Genomic DNA, 21,471 nt, shown 5'->3' with positions numbered 1-21,471 from the left:
CTCATTTGTCCCAGGTGCCCTGCATCTTCCACTTCAGTTGTCCCCGCGTCTTCCACCATACCACAGATACCATGTTGCCTGCTGCCCATGCCTGGAGTGTTTAAGTTAGTGTGTCTCTCATCCTATGCCATACGCTTTGTTCCCATCTTATAGCTTCTCATTCTCTTTCCATCTTGGTGTGGTCCAGAATCCTCATCCCTAAATTAGAATAGAATAGAACATATATATATATATAAAGCACACTAACACTCCCCAGGGAGCATCCTGGCGCTTAACGGAATGCCTGGGAGATTACAGAAGGAACACCCTGCCGGATCAACGTTAATGTATCAGTGATTGACAAAGAGCATCGGGGGCATTAAAGATCCATGTTTTAAGATGTTTTCTCTAACATTCTTGCAACTCAATAAGTCTCAATGACAAGGGGAGCCAGTCCCAGGCAATTGATCCTACGACTGCAAAGGAGTTTCCACCACTAGATTTAAGGCTAAACCTGGGAGGTCTATGGAGGTTGGCTGATGAAGACCTTATGGTCCGATAGGTAATATAATGAGTGAATCACTCAATAAGATACTTAGAACCTCGGGCTCTGTAGACTCTGAAAGTGAACAAAAGTATTTTACTTATTTATGAATAGGCAGCTAATTGAGGGCTTCCAGAGCAGCTGATGCGGAGGAGCAACGAGGTAGTTTCAGCATCAGCCTGGCAGCGGCATTTTGTACTACCTGCAATCTCTCAATCGATGGTTTGGTGGCTGCAACATATAAGCTGTTGCAATAACCAAGCCTAGATGTTATCATTGCAACCGCCAAAGTTTTTCTTGCTGATAAAGGAAGAAAATCCAAGTTTTTTTTCAAGGATTTTATTAATTTGAAATACATTCCTGCTACAGGAAGCACTTGAGGATGAAAGGATAGTTAAGCATTACATTTTATTCCTAAATTTTTCCCTACTTCGACCGTGGCTGGGGGAGGGGGCAGAAATTGGCCACCATATCTGAGGATCAAAAAGGTTGTCCTTCCGAGTGGCATGATCTCTGTCTTATCAGTATTGCATTTTACATGAATATGCTGCAGTCATTGAATAACTTCGGTAAGACAACATTTAAGATTGGATTCAGAGCAAGTAGAGGCTTTATCCAGAGCCAAGATAAGCTGTGTGTCATCAGCATTAGATGTGGTTTTGATCCCAAAAATAGTAATAAGCAAAATTAGCAGAGCCATATAGATGTTGAAAGATGAGCCCTGAGGGACTCCTGAAGTCATTGCTTTTTCGGCTGATGAGTCGGGACCTAATACAACTGTTTGTTTACGGTCTGAAAGAAGCGATTTGAGCCATGCCAGGACAAGACGTTGCAGTCAGATGTCATGAGAGACGGTGTTCAATGCAGCTGACAGATCTATTAATATCAGCACAGTATGCTTCCCAGCATCTAAAGTAAACTTTAGAGTATCTGCAACTTCCAGTAAGGCTGACTCTGTGGAGTGGCTGGGGCCGAAACCAGACTGACAAGGATGAAGAACGTTGGCTCAAAAATTTTGCTGAGAGTCAGAAGTAGCAAAATAGGATGTAATTTTGAAAGAGTGTAAGGATATGCTAAGGATATGCTACCTGTTTTTTTTCTGCAGGGGTTTGACCACAGCGGATTTCCAGTCAATCGGAAGCTCAGCTGTGGGTAAGGAACAGATCAGAATCTCATTAACTACTGGATTCATAATATCTACCATTTTATGTAGAATAAATACCAGACAGGGATCAAGAGGCAAACCTCATTTACAGGACAAGATTGCTTGGTGAGACTCAGTCAGGCTGATTTTTTAATATGACTGTAGGGAGGCATTGTTGGGAGAGATGAGTTTCTTAAGGTCAGTCTTTGCTGAATAGCTAGGACTGAGTTCCTGTTTAATGTTAACTAGACTGTCCTGAAAAAATGAGGAGACATGGTCACATAGAAATTTTGGAAGGGGGAATTTTTCTGTTTATTGCTTTCGGTTGAAGAAAAGACTTAGCAATTGGAAAGATGGTTTTAGGATCTATGTTAGCTTCCTCAACCTGTTTGGAGAAGGACTTTTTTGCTACCTTGATCTGGTTATGGTAGATTTTTAGTGCCCTTCTAAATTTCTGGTAATCCTGAGAATTATATCATTTTCGCCATTTGCGCTCAAGCCGCTCACAGTGACGATGTTGCTCGGCAAGAGCTTGAGAATACCAGGAAGCAGAGGGCTGTGATTTAGGTTTATGCCTTAGAGGAGTTTCTGGCACAAAAACATCAGTAACCTGGCTGATCCAATCTTTAAAACTTAAAACATCTTCTGATACATTATCTGACATAGTAGGAATAGAAGCAGATAGCTGTTTTGCAAAGTTAGGGTTAGTAAGTGACTTTCCTCATTTCCAAATCATTTGAGTGGTCGACATTGGACCGGGGGTGGAGGTTGTTTCAAGATATTAAGGCCCATATTTATATTTTTTTAGCACCGCATTTGCGCCACTTTTTGACGCAAAAGCGGCGCAAACTTACAAAATACAATTGTATTTTGTATGTTTGCGCCATTTTTGCTTCAAAAAGCGGCGCAAAAACGGCGCTAGAAAAGTATAAATATGGGCCTAAATATGTTGTTTCGAGGTATTAAATGCGAGGTAAGAATATGTGCTGAATCTCACCATTTTCATTCTTCCTGAATACCCCTGGCCCTTCAGCTTCTTGACTACTTCCATTTCCACAGAAAAACTCAAGGCACACCCGAGTACTAGGCAATGCTTCAATAGAAATCTGAACATGAAGAATCATCAGGATTGTGATCTGAGGGGTGGTGGACCAAAGTCCATGGTTATTTGAGAATCTCCAAGACTGAGCTTGTGGTCCAAGAAGTGAGACTTGCAACTAGTGGGTAAAACTGTATTCCCACGCTGCACTAACCTCACACCACACCTGAAGTAGCTCCACTGACTCGCAACACACAACTGAGCAGAGTTCAAACTCCTCACATAGACTTTCAAGGCACTACATGACACTGTCCCAGCATGCCTCAACAATCGCATCTATTTGAAGAAATCTTATTGACGCTTCCTGTTTTCTGGACTCTTACTTGCACATCTACTTGCACAGATCCCACACAATGGAAAACCAGATCCGGCAGTCAAGTCTTCTCCTACATCACTCATAAAATGTGGAACAACCAATGTGGCTTTTGGAGTAGTCCCACTAGGCCCTAGATTTGGCTAGTCTCACACCGGCTCAGTGGCAGGATACCCTCCCGGGTGATAGTGCGCTCTACAAATCTAGATACCATAACAGTGGGGCAGGGTAGAGGTGGCTGCTCAGTCAGTGCCTGAGAGGCTGTCAGAGCCCTACCTACTCCCCACAGCCCGGTCTCTTTAATGCCCGTTCTCTCCCTCACTGCACCATCGCGTGGTGGAAATTATTCCATTGTTAGCAGTTCAATAGTTAAATCTCGCCTCAATCCAGTTGCTCACTAGTCCTAAATTTTAGCCCCTGCTACACCTCCATAATGGCGATGGGTGCATTAACTTCCTGCAGGACTCATTTCTCTTGGCCACTGGTGCCCAGGCTTAGTTGGTTGGTCGGCTCCAAGCAAGCCCGCCTAATACTCAGTCTTGGCTCTGCCAAATCACTTAGGCCTGGGTGAAGGCCCACAGCTAATTGAGGCTGATTGGATTAACGCGTTTGACTTGGAGAATGAGTCAAAAGGATGAGCATAGACAGAAGACTGTTTGTCTGTTGCTCAGCTTGGCAGGAGTGACAATGTTGGCATTGAGAAAATGGCTGGCAGAGAGCCTTGCACGAGAGCGCCGTCAGGGATCACCGCGCCACATCGCTACATTGGTAACTGCTGGATGTCTCCAGAGACAAGCTTGGTTGTCACAGATGTCATCAGATTCGTGCTTGTTGGCGCGCGCGTACTGTAACTATTTCCATGATTCTGCATTCAAATATGCCACATTTCCCATAATTTGGCATGTTTTCATGCTATTTTCCGTTATCAATCATATTTCTAGGAAGATTTTCCCCCAGAAAGGTATTTTCTGTCATTTATGATATTTCTCAGCAAGTGCTAGCTTTGCAACCATTTTCCAGAGCGCAAAGCCTCATCCACGTTCATAATCTGCTTTTTACTGTTTTGGTTGTTTTCATAAAAGCTCATGCATATTTTCATGAAGACATTTTTTTATGTTTTAATCCCAAAAAGGTATAGGAGCAGTCATAACTAGATGACGCCACACGCTTAAAAATACAATATGCTTCTTCTAGTTGCCATGGTGATTTAGTGTCAGTTTACAACTCCGTGTAAGACAAGCAGAGGGAGGAGTTATGAATGGATTGGGGACCGTTAATAACACCCCTTCCTTCTAATCCATCATACTACTGAACGATTCTTTAAAACCCGAACAAAAGAAATTTGGCTATACTGACAGTATCAGCGCGTTAAAAAATAGCTATTGTGTGAGTCAACCACAAAAGTATAGCAAGAAAAAAATACGAATTTTCGTCAGAGACAAAATGAGGTTGGCGTTGGGAAGGCTCAAGAATGAGTAAGCCTACTCCAGTGGAGGAATGCAAAGAGCCACATTTGCTAACATCTGGGAGAATTCTTAGGGCCTCATTGCAAGGCTCGGAGTATTTGGGTTGGTAATACTCCTGCAGGGTGTGATATTAAGTGGGTTCAGCACTGCAGCACCACTCTGGCTTTCTCATGATAAAATGGGGAATAACCCGGAAGTGTCCCTGTCTCGTGGCGTGGAACTTGAAATGCTGAGTTCTTTCCATGAAAAAATCACGAGCTATTTTTTTGCAGGGAAAAGCTGGTGTTTTTCCTCATTCTGGGCTTATCGTTCTGTGTCATACTTTTGATTGCTCCAGGGTTGGAATTCCTGTGGGAATGAACCTTTTAAGGATCTATCCTTAGTTTGCTGAGACCTTCACTACTATGGGGCTGATTCGCAGTTTAGCAGAGGGGAGCACTTCTTGCAATGGTGACAGAGACCACTTTCCACAAAACGTACGCTCTGCCCTCCCGGTTTAGAGGTGGGCAGACCAACAGCAGGTGGACGACAAAGCATACTTTTTTTTCTTTTTGCTGTCTGTCACCGCAAAATAAAACCTGGCGGTGAGGGACAGTGAAAATAAAACAATGACCACCCCCTTGGAGAAAGCGTCCATGTTGTGGGGTTCATTAGTTTTACTTTTTTCGAAAACAAACTCCCACTTTGGGAGCTTGTTTTGGAAAAAAAGTTTTACTTCTTAAAAGTTTGGCAGCCGACTACAATGTTTGACGGGGCCCTCCATTTATATTTTTACAGCACTGATAGGAACCGCCGTGATGGTGGTTACTGCCAATGTTAAGAGATGTCTGGCAGACATCTCTAAAGTTGGAGGGTGCTATGGCTGTCAGGGCAACAAATTAATTTACTTTTTCGCCCTAATAATCATTACTTTGTACTCCACATTCTGAATCATGCCCTGTGTTACCTGTTTTATTCTCCAAAAGGCTTTCCTTTCCCCCTGTATTATATTCAACACTATTACAACATTATTCTGACCTGTTCTCATACATATATGTGATATTATAACTTATCCTGAGATGCAAATCGATGTATTCATATGAATGTACTTATTTTTAACAACATGGTATAACACATAAAGGGCAGGCTTGCTCTGGCTAAGTCAGAGTCTATAGTAAGCTGTCTAGGTTCATACTTTAAAGAGAAGTTTAACTGGCTCAAGGCTCTTCTGCTTGCACCTGGACCGAGCAACAACTTTTTTTTCGTTCAGAATACATTGTATAGAGACACTGTACTCTAAGATAAACTTCTAACCACTGCCAAACAGTTGCCTCCCCAGAGGCGTCAGGGTATGTGGCATGTGCAGTTGGAGTGTGAAACAGACCGCTAGAAATGTGTGTCTATTCCTGGCTGTAGCTCATTCCACAGTCCTTCTTCTATTTCACCTCCTGTACACTGCTCTAGTCTTTTCTCTGTTTCCAATCTCAGACAACGCTTCTCATGCTTGTTTTCCTAAATCATTTTTTTATGGATTACCACAAGCTTTAGACCAAATGATAGGTCATTGTACACTTTTTAAAAAGTTGTTACTAAAAGGTTAACAGTGACTTTACATTTATGATTCGCCCATGTGATCGAGTCACAACACCAGAAATTACACTACCAATTAAGATCTATGCAAGACAAGTACCCCGTCTACCATTTCTTGTCTTTAATTAGACCTATTTAATCCACATAACAAAGGCATCACTTTTTGTTGCTTTTCAAATGTGTTCTTTCTTATCTACACGCAATAAATGTTGACTCAAACTTACAGCAACAAAGTTAGTAAACTTTGTGATTCAGTTGTTTGTGCTCATCTCCTTCGTCATCTCCAGTGCCGCACCGAGGGCCCCTCCTCCATCTCCACATGCCCATCCCTGATGGATACTTCCCCATAACTATTTTTCCACCAGGAGGACCTCATAGCTAAAACAGTCCTAACATCACAAAAGTGATAGGCCTGGTCTTCCATGGATGAACTCTGACTTTCAAAGGAGCCATGGAAACTCGATCTTGATCAGCTCCAGAGCTTTAATTTATTAGTTGGTTTGTTGTCTTCTATCCACTATATATCTATTACCAATAACTTTCATTATTTCTTTTGCAGTGGGTGTTTCTAGGGAACCCTGAATGCTGAATCACTAAAATCCTGATCTCTTTCTCATATCTCTCTTCTCCTGGTGGATGGATCAAGTTGATAATGCTGGCAAAAGTGTTAGGTGAACCAAGGCTCTACTCTACGGATATCATGGATCGGTACTCATCTTCAGAAACAGAAGATGCTACCTTAGCTCTGGTGGAGAATGCATGGATTGTCTTGGGGACTTGTGAACCATCTTAAGAACAGCAACAACAGGAATGTTAGATTCCAGAGACAACATGACTCACTTTGGTGGAATCAAGGTGCGGTTTTGAAGCATCACCATAGGTTATAAAGAGGTTCAGAGTGAACTGGTTCTAATGAAGCCAAATCATAGCCTGCCACACAGAATGCCTTTTCTGTTTTCTAATAAAAAGAAATTGATTCACTTAGAAAGGCTAATACTTCTCATAAGGGTGGAGGGCAATAATACAATACTGGCTATTTTCTTAAAATATGAAAGAAAAGAAAATAAAGCATGCAGTTCATAAGTCACCGTGTACTAAATTGATGTTGTGTCTATAACATCATTGAATTGCTCTTATGGCATCTCTAAAATGTTTCCATTGGGATTCAAATCCATTCCCACTTATTCAAACACCTTTACGAAATTTTGGGCCAGTTGTATCAAAAAAGGCATTTGCGATTCGGAAATAGCGATTTTTAAGAAATCGCTATTTCTGAATCGCAAAATGCAATGTATCATATTTGCGATTCAGTAATAGCGATTTCTTAAAAATCGCAAATGCTATTACCGAATAGCAAATTGCGATACTGGCTCTGTTCGCACCTATGGGCCTGTAGGCCCATATTTGCGAATTATTTGCATTTCCCAAATTGCGAATTCCTAACTGGAATTCGCAAATTTGGGAAATGCTAACCCCAGGGTTCTGGGGGCCTAAGGCCCCCTCTGCTGCAGCCCAAGAAGTTTTTTAAGGACATGTAAGGCGCACACATGCCAAAGGGGCATGTGTGCCTTACATGTCAATTTTAAAAATGCATTTTAAAAATTTGCACATGGTTACCACCAAGTTCAACTTGGTGGTAGTAGTGATTCCTTAATGCCCAATTCACATTAAGGAATAGCTTGTTACATGTGGTTTAGAAATTGCAAATAAGGATTCCTTATTTGCGATTTCCTATTTAAAGAACCGCAATTTGCGATTCTCGAAACAGGCTCCCAAATTTAAGGAATTGCTATTTTAGCGATTCCTTACATTTGCGTTGCGAATGCCTTTCATAAATACTGAAAGGCATTTTTGCATTCGCAAACGGGCATTCGCACCGTTTGCGAATGCAGAAAGGCTTGATACATCTGGCCCATAATGCTTTATCAGAAGGTAGCTCTCTCTCAGCTGTTTATGCCATTTCTTCTACTTCAGTGGCACATAGTTCTGGCAGTTTGTTACTAAGAGACATGTAGTTATATATAATGCAACATAGAGAAAATTCCATACCACTTTGCATGAAACATCAAAATCAAACATCATCTGTTGCACTGATGGAATAATTTTTTCTATATACCTAAGAAAATTCCGTCAAGGTTTTAAGATCAGTAAGTGTCTACCACTGACAAAGTACCAGTTTAGGAATTGGCAAGCTTTCTATAACAAAGCTGGAACCTATGTAATGAAGCAGAAATAGGAAATATCATTAAAATGTTAACATACTTAAAGATATATGTAACTCATTAATCGGTTCTAATAAACTCTTCCGTAGGGCTATCACACTATCATTGCATTAAAAAAGCCCATACGCTATTTCTCATTTTTAGGTCTCACCTATAGATGGCTTTAACTATCTGTTGGAAACAGACATAGGGCCTGATTCCAACCCTGGCGGGCGGCGGTAGCCGTCCGCCAGACGGGAACCGGCATTTGGCCGCCATGCGGCCAAAATACCGCTTCCGCCATTCTGACATTCCCTCTGGGCCGGCGGGCGCTAACCAAGTTAGCGCCGGCCGGCCCAGCGGGAATGGGGGCCGCAACACAGGAGCCGGCTCCGAATGGAGCCAGCGGTGTTGAGGCGGTGCGATGGGTGCAGTTGCACCCGTCGCGCTTTTCACTGTCTGCTACGCAGACAGTGAAAAGCTTCATGGGGCCCTGTTAGTGGGCCCCTGCACTGCCCATGCCAGAGGCATGGGCCCCCAGGGGCCCCAGGACACCCCTTACCGCCAGCCTCCTCCTGGCGGTGAAAACCGCCAGAAACAGGCTGGCGGTACGGGGGTCAGAATCCCCAGGGCAGCGCTGCTTGCAGCGCTGCCCTGGCGGATTCTCCCAGCCGGGGCAAAAACGGCGGATGACCGCCGGCCCCGGCAATCCGACCGCGGCATTACCGCCGCGGTCGGAATGGGGATTGAAGCACCGCCAGCCTGTTGGCGGTGCTTCCGTCATTCGTGTCCCTGGCGGTCTTTGACCGCCAGGGTCAGAATGACCCCCATAATGTATCCAATGTTTAAAGCAGTGATCAGCAGCTCATGAGTTTGAATCCCAGTGAGGAAACGCAGCCTTCCATCCTCCTGAAGTCCAGCAAATTGAGTACCGTGGGAGGCAGGCCCGGTTCTAGCGGGTAGACCAGGAGGGCCAGGCCCACCCAAACGTGACCTTTGGCCCTCCCAGTAACAGCAAAAGAGACCACAGAGAAAGCACCTGTTAAGTGCTTCCTACATGTTGGCAAATGTGATTTGTGTTTCACTTTTGTTTACTTTAATTATCAGTAAGGGGTCAATGAGAAATCCCTAGAATACATTTCGTAGTGCAATTCTTTTTAATAATAGCTGTTTTACTTGTGCACTGATAGGGAGAAAAAATCGCCTTTAGGTGATTTTTCCATTTATTTCTACTCTCTGAGACAAAACTCTGGCCATGCCCCTAAAAAGAAAACAGCCCTGTGGCGACCTGAGCTCATGTCTGAGGCAAGCTGCAGTGGGGAGGTGAGTGATGGGGAAGAGGCGACAGGGGTTTACCTGCCAATGATTCAGCAGGTGCAGTGGCACCAGAGCCCAGGTTGTAGGCTACCTCCAGAACTGTGGAAAATTGCGCACACATTGGCCCACCCAAACGCACCATTGGCCCATCCAGATATAAATTCCTCGCACGGGCCTGGTGGGAGGCCAATAATAACCTCTTTTATTTAGAGCACTAGAAACAGCAAAAGTGTGGTGTGAAGCTCTGTATAATAACAAACTATTACTAATGTAACAGATTTAGAGTGGGCTTTTAGTTCACCTCTTGTTCATGGTTTGATGGCTTTGTTGCCTTTCTCAGCCCCTTCTTCATATTCAGTGGTTTTCCTCGGTATTCTTCTGTTTCTTCCACCCAAGGAGCATTTTGGGCACACTGTTTGTTTACTCGATGAGTTGTGTTCTTCCACTGATGACATCAGGATCGTGTATTGCAGTGCAGAGGTCACTTGGTTCTATCCTTCTCTCTCTCTCTCCCTTTCTCTCGCTCTCCCTCCTTGCTCTCCCTCATGTCCACCCACCCACTCTCTTAGATTAAAATGTTCACTTTCCACCAGTGCTTACTTGACCAATCTTCCTACATCCCACCTCCTACTCAGTGTGGGCAGCCATCTTTAAATGTTTTAAAGCCATTCTCCTCTGCTCTCAGTTTCCCTCTCCCAGCCCACTCTATTAACTTATAAACTTGCCTCTTTCCTAGTACTCACTTTACCATGCACTCTGTCCGTCACTACTATATCAGCTCGAGAAACCTTTGCAAATCTAGTCCATTGTCTGTCATTTCCATTTAAAAAATGCCACTGTACACATACAGGCATTTTGCCCATTACACGTGAATGGAACATTTCAGATTGACCTGGGCATGGCACAGTGTGGTCAAATGAGTAGGCAGAAATCAACCTCATTTTTACCCATGGGTGCTCACAAACGTTTCCAGAGTGGTCTCAAAGTGTGATCTTTGGTGTGCCCGAGGGCCGAATTGATGCCAGCATGGTGGGAGCAGGGCTATGTGACGGGAGGGGTTAAGATGGATCCTAACGCTAGCTTGAGAGATTCAAACGTAAAAAGGAAGTCACTTGATTATTGAATTGGAATGAAATAGAATTGCACAATTTGACACCAGAAAACTTTGGATCCATCCTATCTTCCTCACTTGGCCAAATTGTCTGATCCTAGACAATTGTCTAATTTTACTTTGCCTCCTTTTCCTCCATGATCACATATAAAAGCAGCTTGAAATACATGGCTTCAGGATGTGTGCCATACAAAACCTTTGCTTGTATTTGATTTAATAAACTATAATGTTGGCCATGTATAATGACAAACCAGACCACCCAAGAAGGTTCAATGTAACAACTGACTTGCCTCTTAGGTCATTCTTGGCATGCTTGGTAGGGTGTGAGGAGGCATAAATGCTTCTATGTTCATTTTTGAACACTGTCAGTTTTATAAATGTCACTGGATAAACTGATATAATCTGATGTACGGAGGTGAAAGGGTGTTTACACATTAACGAAATACACTCTTTTGAATTTTGAGAAGACTATCATATTTTTACATGTTTGTTACAAAATGTCTTTAAACAATAATTTAAGTGGTGAAGGATACCTAATTTGCTTATTCTCTTTACTTTATTTAGTGTACATAAAAGTTTGCCATTTACTTAACATCTTTCTGAACGTTACTGCTCAATCAAGTAAACAGCAACCCACTGTATTTGTTCTGCTATGGGCCACATGTGAAGGTCAGGAGGGTCGCATGCGGCTCCTAGGCAGTACTTTGAGTATCATTCTTTCAACCCAACTATGGACTAAACTGTACTGCTAAAAACGTGTGGGCTAGCGCGTGGCCTGCGGTGTGCATGGAGACGTGGATGAGTTCGGTGAGTCCTGTGTTGTCATGCTGTCGAGGAGATTGGTAGTGTTGATGTCATGTGGTCATCGAGATGGAAGTTGAGGTTGGCAAGAAAATGTAGATGTTCAAGTCTATAATGAGGGTGGTGATGAAGTCAGCGATGAAGTTGCAAAAGGCTGAACGTGGTCCTGGAGGATAGAAGACAAGGGTACCACTGATGGTGGTTTTGCGTCTATTTGGTGTCGGAAGTTGAGATGATCCATGATTTGGGGTGATGTTGTCATTTGTGGTGGTGGTGCATTAGATGGATCCATTGTGTATGCTGGCGATCCTTCCAAAAGGCTTGTTGATGTGGTCGTGGTGGGTGATCAGGTATACTTCAGGTATTGCTGTGTCGATGTCTGGTGCGGAAGTGGGGTTAAGCCACCTTCTGCAGTGACAGCACAGTTATGTAATTTTGTTCTGAATGGCTTGAACATTTGACAGGAAAATCAAAACAGTGATTTCATTGCAAGAGGCCAACAGGTCTGGGGCAGGAGGAACCGGTTGTTAGAGGAACCAAGACTAAGGGGGCCATTTAGAGTCTGGTGGAAGTGGGATACGTGTCCTGTTCGGCCCTGGGTACCATTTGTCCATCTAATTTATTTTGATCTGTGGAATCACTTCTGATGGAGGAAACTCAGCTGAATCGACTGCCAGAGTTTACCTGCTGCAGCTCACCCCCCACAAGGCTGCCAGCTTCAGACCTTCAGAAAACCCAATCTACAGTATATAGGGTGGGAATCCAAGGGATTGCCCTCTGCAGTGTGAAGTAGACCGAGGGGCGGGGTTGACAGGGCGAGTCTTGTGATTTCCCCATGGTTCAGGGATGTGGTGTAAGCCAGCTACTTGACACCTGCAAATTTTACCAGGTGATGCTGCTTGGCCATCAGTAGAAGTGGGACATCAGCATCCAGCAATGTGCGCGGCATCACACTGATGTCCGCCCTTTGTTATTCGGCACCGTCCAGCTTTCTCTGTTGATGATGGATGTTAATTCCAGGGACCATGGTGCAGAAATGTCAAATCACCTCATGGGCGTCACCTCCGTGGTGGTGGCACCTCAGTGAGATCCAAATACAGGCGCTCGTACCTGCAGGAGCAGAGATTTTACTGTTGAAATTTATGATTAATAATGTATTGATCTTGATGAACTAATGTGTGATTTTCTAATGAATGCTAACAAAATGGGTGACTTTTTTAAATGGCCACCATAATCTATTTTATTTTCTACTCAGGCTAACTTTGGTTTGTATGCTGGTGTTTTTCATAGCTCAATGCTGACTCAAAAAGATGTGTTTAATAGTTTATAGGCGTGTAAACAGCTACCCCAAGTGGAATTTTGTATTATGCTTTACAAGGTCAGATTTATTAGGTCATTGCCAGAGTTTGACTGTCCTATTGTTTGGAAAATGTCAATAACGTGTGGTTTCTTCCTTGAGGATGGAAGTAGATACAACATTGTTCGACGGTTCTTCCTGAACCTGAGATTTTGATGAGATGGACCAATTAATCCACATGGAAGAGAAGAAGAAATTGTTATATATTGGGTTTAGTTAATGAGTTCGTCAATAAGTAATTGTCAAATGAGAACTTAGTGTACTACGAATGTGTAACTTTTAGTCATCTAACATTAGTTTTATTGGCTAAATGTACAACATCCCATGTCCTGACCAATTGTGAGCTTTGCGAAAATTAATATAATTTTCTGTCACTTATTCTTTGGGGTCAGAGCTATTGTGAGACTTGAGGCAGACCTTACGAGATTTTTCCAGAGACTTTGCAGTGATATTTCCAGAGTTAGACTAATGGGGAGTTTTGCAGTCATGTAGACTTGGGGGATTTATAGATCGTTCCTACTGATGGTGTCCCCTTGCTGAAGCGATCTTCCTGTTGTTATCTTATGGGTAATGTATAAATTGCGAATTGTTGTAGGTTTCTTTTGTTTTACAGGTAACAGCTTCAACTCATGAATTAATTGCTGCATAATAATAATAATAATATTTTTGTTATAACCCGAGATAGTATGTTTTTTCTAAATTTGTGTTTCTAAAACTTTTACATGAAGCTCAACATGTTAATGCTATTCATTGGTTAGTGAGGGACTTTGTCTTTACATGCTCATGATTTACATTGACATTCTTTGATTTGTTGCTTTAAATGTATATTGTTTCACTGTCGCAGATTTTGGTGTTATTAAGTTGTGTTATAACACTTGAGTTAATTTGTTTACTTGCTTTGATTAAACTCATATATATAGGGCGTTCTAACCAGCCATTGATGATTCTTTATGTGTATCATTTGTGTTTGTTGTAGGAAGTTGGCTCTGTATGTACTATTTCAAAGTAAGAAATAGCATGCACAGAGTCCAAGGGTTCCCCTTAGAGGTAAGATAGTGGCAAAAAGAGATAATTCTAATGCTCTATTTTGTGGTAGTGTGGTCGAGCAGTAAGCTTATCAGAGGGTGGTGTTAAGCATTTGTTGTACACACACAGGCAATAAATGAGGAACACACACTCAGAGACAATTCCAGGCCAATAGTTTTTTGTATAGAAAAATATATTTTCTTAGTTTATTTTAAGAACCACAGGTTCAAGATTTACAAGTAATACTTCAAATGAAAGGTATTTCAGGTAGGTACTTAAGGAACTTTGAATTAGCAAAATAGCATATACAGTTTTCACATAAATGACATATAGCTATTTTAAAACTAGACACGATGCAATTTTCAACAGTTCCTGGGGGAGGTAAGTGTTTGTTAGTTTTTGCAGGTAAGTAAACCACCTACGGGGTTCAAGTTTGGGTCCAAGGTAGCCCACCGTTGGGGGTTCAGAGCCACCCCAAAGTTACCACACCAGCAGCTCAGGGCCGGGCAGGTGCAGAGGTCAAAGTGGTGCCCAAAACGCATAGGCTTCAATGGAGAAGGGGGTGCCCCGGTTCCAGTCTGCCAGCAGGTAAGTACCCGCGTCTTCGGAGGGCAGACCAGGGGGGTTTTGTAGGGCACCGGGGGGGACACAAGTCGACACAGAAAGTACACCCTCAGCAGCACGGGGGCGGCCGGGTGCAGTGTGCAAACATGCGTCGGGTTTTCAATAGGTTTCAATGGGAGACCAAGGGGTCTCTTCTGCGATGCAGGCAGGCAAGGGGGGGCTCCTCGGGGTAGCCACCACCTGGGCAAGGGAGAGGGCCACCTGGGGGCCGCTCCTGCACTGGAGGTCGGATCCTTCAGGCCTTGGGGGCTGCGGGTGTAGAGCGTCGCTGTAGGGGCTCAGGGGGGGCAACTCTGGCTACTCACGGTCTCGCAGTCGCCAGGGAGTCCTCCCTGAAGTGATTGTTCTCCACAAGTCGAGCCGGGGGAGTCGGGTGCAGAGTGTCAAGTCTCACGCTTCCGGCGGGAAACGCAAGTTGTTTCAAAGTTGCTTCTTTGTCGCAAAGTCGCAGTCTTGGGTGAACAGAGCTGCTGTCCTCAGGAGTTCTTGGTCCTTCTAGATGCAGGGCAGTCCTCTGAGGCTTCAGAGGTCGCTGGTCCCTGGGGAGAGCGTTGCTGGAGCAGTGTCTTTAGAAGTGGGGAGACAGGCCGGTAGAGCTGGGGCCAAAGCAGTTGGTGTCTCCGTCTTCTCTGCAGGGTTTTTCAGCTTAGTAGTCCTCTTCTTCTTAGGTTGCAGGAATCTATCTTGGAGCCCCTAAATACTCGATTTAGGGGTGTGTTTAGGTCTGGGGGGTTAGTAGCCAATGGCTACTAGCCCAGAGGGTGGCTACACCCTCTTTGTGCCTCCTCCCTGAGGGGAGGGGGGCACATCCCTATCCCTATTGGGGGAATCCTCCATCTGCAAGATGGAGGATTTCTAAAAGTCAGAGTCACCTCAGCTCAGGACACCTGAGGGGAGTGCCATGTCGACTTAGTCGTTTTGTCCTCACTAGCACACACAAGCTGGCAAGCAGTGTGTCTGTGCTGAGTGAGGGGTCCCCAGGGTGGCAGAAGACATGCTGCAGCCCTTAGAGACCTTCCCTGGCATCAGGGCCCTTGGTACCAGGGGTACCAGTTACAAGGGACTTACCTGGATGCCAGGGTGTGCCAATTGTGGAAACAAAAGTACAGGTTAGGGAAAGAACACTGGTGCTGGGGGCCTGGTTAGCAGGCATCAGCACACTTTCAAATCAAAACTTAGCATCAGCAAAGGCAAAAAGTCAGGGGGTAACCATGCCAAGGAGGCATTTCCTTACATTTGGGAATTATTTTCGTGACTCTAGCATTGTTATTATAGGAAAATAAATTACAAACTTTCCTAATAAACTGGTGTGGTCATTGCAGTATGTTTAGATTATTGATTTTCGTGTTCATTAATGTTTATTGTGATCATAACGACATGTACCATTGACATAATCTTCAATCAATGTTGTGTTGGTCCATCGGCCTAGGGCGCAAGATCCACTATTTTGATCTGAGATAATAGCTAGGATCTCTCAGCGCTACAGCATACCCTCGGTGGGAAACATGCTTACCAGCCATGGCAAAGTGGCGGTAAACCTCTAAATTAGCGGTAAACATGCTTACCATTCACGGTAAACTGGGGTCAACATGCTTAACACTCACAGTAAACTAACGGTAATCATGCTTACCACTCACATTAAACTGACAGTAATCATGCTTACCACTCGCGGTAAACTGGGGTTAACATGCTTACCACTCGTGGAAAACTGACGTCAAACATGCTTACCACTTGTGGTAAACTGACAGTAAACATGCTTACAACTCGCGGTAAACTGACGGTAAACATGCTTACCACTTAACAAGCATCTTTTCTATGATAAGTACTAAGGTGGCTTGAATATTTTTTGAGTATGCATTTTGAGAGCGTGGCTATCAGTCTCCTGCTCTCCACAGACGCATGTGTAAATGGCGCTGTGAGGTAATCTTCCATGCCTCATGTTCCGTCGAGCTCTGGGGACCCTCCATAGGATGAGCATCCTTTCCAGGACGTGACCTGTTCACAGAATACAGCACCAGGCGAGTGACGTAAATAAATGATCAGTGTTTCACTAGTTGTGCTAATTTGGCAGATACTTCTGACTACCCGGCGATAGAACGTGGCGGGTAGTTACCGACCCGCCTGCCACCGTTGGGCACCCTCAGGGCCAGGGGAGGGCATTGAAAAGCCCCGGCTCACACCCGGGGTCCACGTGCTGCCTCCAGACTCCGCCTGCAGAGTTCTTCGGAGCTTTATGGACCGTTCCAAATCCTCCCCGCGCCCTCCAGTGGTTCCCGCCACCGGAGCAGCAAAGGTTACGCTGCACCCAAATAGTTCCAGCCGTTAATTCATCTATTCCATCAGCGTTAACAAGAGGGAAACTCTCCTTCAATCCACTTGTCATTACCCCCGGTGACCCACAAATGATGGAAACATGGAGAGGAATAAGTGCTGTAACATTCTTTTCCAGTGTTTTTAAAACATTTCAGGGAGATCCCCCCTTAAAAGGCTGGTGTTCTAGGTACAACACCAAGGAAGATATGAACAAGTTGTAATTTACGAATTTTACAGTAATGGCAGGTCACAGATGCAAGGCAGGAAAAGGGATGCGCCGATCCAGGGGACCACACACAGTTAGTAAGCACTGGTATTAATAAAATATGTGTGAAACAGACTTGGAGTCCTGTAGTGTGTGAATCTGTGAATATGGGTGGTTTAAAAGCAGAAGTCATAAATATGTCTTATAGCACCCCCCCGTATTTCACTCTAATCTAGGATGGTCCACCCAGGCTCCCCATATTTTCTTGATTTTTTTCAAACATCCCCTGCATGCACCCACAGCTCTCCCCACTGCTTACTTCAGTCCATGTTACGGTTTCATTCCTCAAGCCCCGGCACTAGAGCAGGGCTTTTACTGTTCTGTTTTTTGTTCAATGTCTTGGATTCCTCATTTTTGTACAGAGGAGAGTGTTCTTTTCTGATAACTTCTCATTTTCCTACTTCGGCCTCTTTGCATCCCTTTGCTTTTGGGTCCTAGTTTGTCTGGTGGAATGATTTTATTATGAATTAATGCCTGGAAACCACTGATATAAAGATCTGAGTTCACCAGAGACAGGTGATTCTCAATGGCTGGGCCACGCCTTTGGCACAAACCTCCTCCACGCCTATGGATAGCAATCTCCTTACATTAAGAAAACTACCGAAAACCAACTTGTTCCAGCCTTCTCTAGCCTTCGCCACACTCCGCCTCTCCGTATCTTAGCACACTAGTTCCTAATCATTTTGGGTTCTCTGGACTCCCACTTAATGAGGACTGATGGGCACTTGGACAAGAGAGAGGCAGACCTTGTGGGTTGTAAAATGTAAGTATTCAGCTTCACAATAATTGAGCTGTGCTGTGAGTTGGTTCTTTTAGGCTCCAATGACTTAATTTTTATTCAGTCGCATCGCAGCTCCTTGCATCTGTTCTGGTTTGTATAGCTCCTCTCAATTTAATGGAGTTGGGATATGGTGCTATGGCGGGAGGCAATCTGTTTTAATGTGCTTAATCAGGATATAAGTCTCCTGACCCTTTTCGTTCAGTGTGGTCCATGCAGTACCTGAAGAGCATAGTATTTGTCTGGTAACTCTGGGATTTCTTCTCTCACATCATCACATCCAGTGGTGCAAACAACATTATTACGCTGTTAAAAGACTTGAACCCTTGACCCTCATGGCTTTCTCAGTCCCCTTCCCTTGCTGTGGAAGATGTAACATGAGCCTGACCACCCAGCTGATCCACAGTGTTTCAGAACTGGGACTCAGTTAAATAGTCTGCTGGAAGCAGGGTATCCTCCCAAAGTCAGCAGATAATGCGTTAATCCAACTCCTGATTGCCTTCTCACACTATGAGGAGCGAGAACCACTTGAGTTCTGAGAGTGAAGTATCACCTGGCTCCACTGAGGAAATTATTAGGGGTGGGCGGTAAACCCTGCTCTGCTAGTGGAGTTTGCAAAGTTTTTCCCACTCCGCGCTCCGCTTAGAGCGCAGAGTTCCGAAAAACTCCACGGATTGGAGCGAAGCAGAGCAAAGTTTTGACCTTGCTCGACAATGGTGATTTGGCGAACACGAGAAAGGAAAATCTTACTTAAGACCATCTCCCAGCGAGATTTCTCAACACAAGCAGTCACAGATGGTTGCCACATCTTGCATTGAGAAATCTTCAGTTCGCATTGAGGTAGCTGCCGCTTGAGTAGAAAATCAACTTGAGTGGCAGAAAAGAAGCAGCGCCCTCCTACTCTGTGCAGGGAGCCATTCGCATGGATTTTTCAGTGCAGGACAAACACCTAGCTCTAAAAATCAGTGTGAACGGCTCAACCTAATGCACTCTGCCACTTGCGGAACTCTGCGTAGCGTGGCTGAGTTTTTTGGGCACTTCGTAGAGCTCCGCGTAGCACAAATCCGTGAACCCGTCCAGGCCTAGAAATTTTCCCCACGATCACCAGCTTAACAGTGCTGAAGTCCTGCTTTGAATTATGCAAGTGGTAAAGGTTAATGTAATCTGCAAGAAAGTGGGTTACTGGTTAAGCGGGGAAGTGAAACCCGAGTCAAGCAGCAACCACAATCTTTGACACAGTGAAGTCACAAGGAAACCCCACATTAACCTGTGCTCAGCCCTCTGGTAGCCTGGCACAAAAGCAGTCAGGCTTAACTTAGAGACAAAGGGTAAAGTATTTCTGCAGCACCTCAAACAGAAATAAAGTGAAATACAACAGAAGAATAACTCCCCACCAATTTAGAAACATAGACTACAATTTAATAAATAATTTAAGACCACAATTACAAAAATCCAATCAGCAGAACCAGAGATATGCAATTTGAAGGATGTAATTGAAATAGAGCCAAAAAGTCCAATGTGGTAACGGTGATTATCTGGTTGCACCAGACTGGGACAAAATCCAAAGTTCTGGCTGACCAAAATGGAGCACGGGCTGACTAGAAGGCCTCAATTAGGTCCCCTAAACAAAGTACTTTAAATCCTGGTTGTGGACAGATGTGTAATTCGATGCCGAGGATGCATCTCATAGTGGCGATTCCTAGGAGCTGCAAAACTGCTATACGAGGTCCTGCATCATTGTTGAGAATGCTGTTGACGAGGGACTTGCGATGCAAAGTCCTGCATCAAAAATGCGTTGTGGTTTTTGAAACTCCAGGGCTTGCTTTGCCGGTCCTGCATTGTAATCGAGGATGCCCTCGATGAGGGACTTGGGATGAAAATGCCTATGTCAAGAATGCATTGCACAGCCGCGGTTCCTGGGAGGCTGAAGGCGGGAAAGCAAAATCCTGTACCGGGAATGCGTCACACAGTAATCTCAATGCAGAGTTTGGTGAGGCAATGTGCCATGCAGCAGCTCCGATGCAAAGTTTCTGGGCGGCAATGCATCGGTTCTGTTGACACCATAGTGGAGCTGGTATAGCACCTTCAGGCCCACTTCCAAGAATCCAGGCCTGGGGTGCCACCACTTTCTTGGGCAGGACTCACAGCTGGCAGAGTCCGGGAACTGGATTCAAGATGGAGGAAGCCTGTTCTGTCTTTTAGGCTTCTGATCAGGAGGCCAGCCAACTGGCCCTTGGGGTCTCTGGTGGTACTAGGTTCAAGATGTGGGCCCAGTCCTCGCTCAGGCAGTAGGGTAGCAGAGCAGCACAGCAGTGTCACAGAGTGGCAGTCCATCTTGCAGCTAAACAGCAGTCCTGAGTCATCCACAGGTCGAGGTGTCTACTTAAGAGTTGGGGTCTGAGGTTCAATATTTATACCTGGTGCCCACTTTGAAGTAGGAGAAGTTTCTATAGTCCCCCATCCCTCTGAGGTGTCAAGGATCCCTTCCGCCCTGAACTCAACTTGTCCGGGGACACAAACAACTAGTGACAAACCCTTTGTGAGTGTGGACTCTGCTTCACTCTGTGATGTGGAGTCTCTTGGCGGGACTCTGTGATGTGGAAGTGTGAATGGTGACAGTTCCTCCCTCCTCATTAAGTTGGAGGGGCCCATACTGCCAACACCTAAGTTCCCTTTGTCTCACTGTTTGTGAGCAATACCAAAAGACCAATTCCCCGTTACACCTAGGCATGTGACCTAGGAATGGGCTGGAGGCACCAAATGTTTGGGACAAGAAAATGCCAACTTTCTAAAAGTATAGAAACAAAATTGTACCTCAGCTGAAAATTATTTAAAATAGACTACTACATAAACCTATGCAGATCATGCAATTTAATTAACTTGATCTTATTTCTTATGACATATTCACTTACTATTTATACTATTTATATATAATATTTGGCAAAGAGTGACCAAAAAACTCCAGGTCTTCGTGGACACAGGTCTTTATTTGTATTTTAGCACTTAGGGTGCTCACCCTCAAACATGGCATATTAAATAGCCTTCCCAATACAATAGTGAAGCATCAGCAAAATTAAAAGCTTTACAAAGCTGTTTTTGCTGGTGACGCATAATCTGGCTCTGCTAGTGCAAGTCACAGGCAAATGATCTGTTGCCTGTTGTGCATTTAGTCAACAGATGTCACACAGTCGTACATTTTGGTTGCATATTTTTCAAATAAATAATGAACATGTTTGTAATTGGTAGGGAAAGACTGCTAGACCAAAACATGATTATTTATAAATATCCCACACATGCTCGGTCAACACTCCAAGGGTGTCTGTGGTTTTTCCAGTTTATTATTTGGCAAATTTATAAACAACAACTTTTGATTAATAAAAAGATCACAAATGCCCACAGCGAAAATGGTGAGTGACCATGAAAACTGCTCCCTTTATGAGATCACACTGTGGCGGTGCCACCATGATACTACCATGACCTCTGCCCAGCAGGTTAGGAGATGTAATACCATCTGTAATCATGGGGATCAAAGGATCGTACGTAACATCAAGAGCCTCAAGTCCA

This window comes from Pleurodeles waltl, chromosome 9 (genome assembly GCF_031143425.1).
Source record: "Pleurodeles waltl isolate 20211129_DDA chromosome 9, aPleWal1.hap1.20221129, whole genome shotgun sequence".
NCBI classification, from domain to species: Eukaryota; Metazoa; Chordata; class Amphibia; order Caudata; family Salamandridae; genus Pleurodeles; species Pleurodeles waltl.
This window is presented reverse-complemented; position numbering follows the sequence as displayed.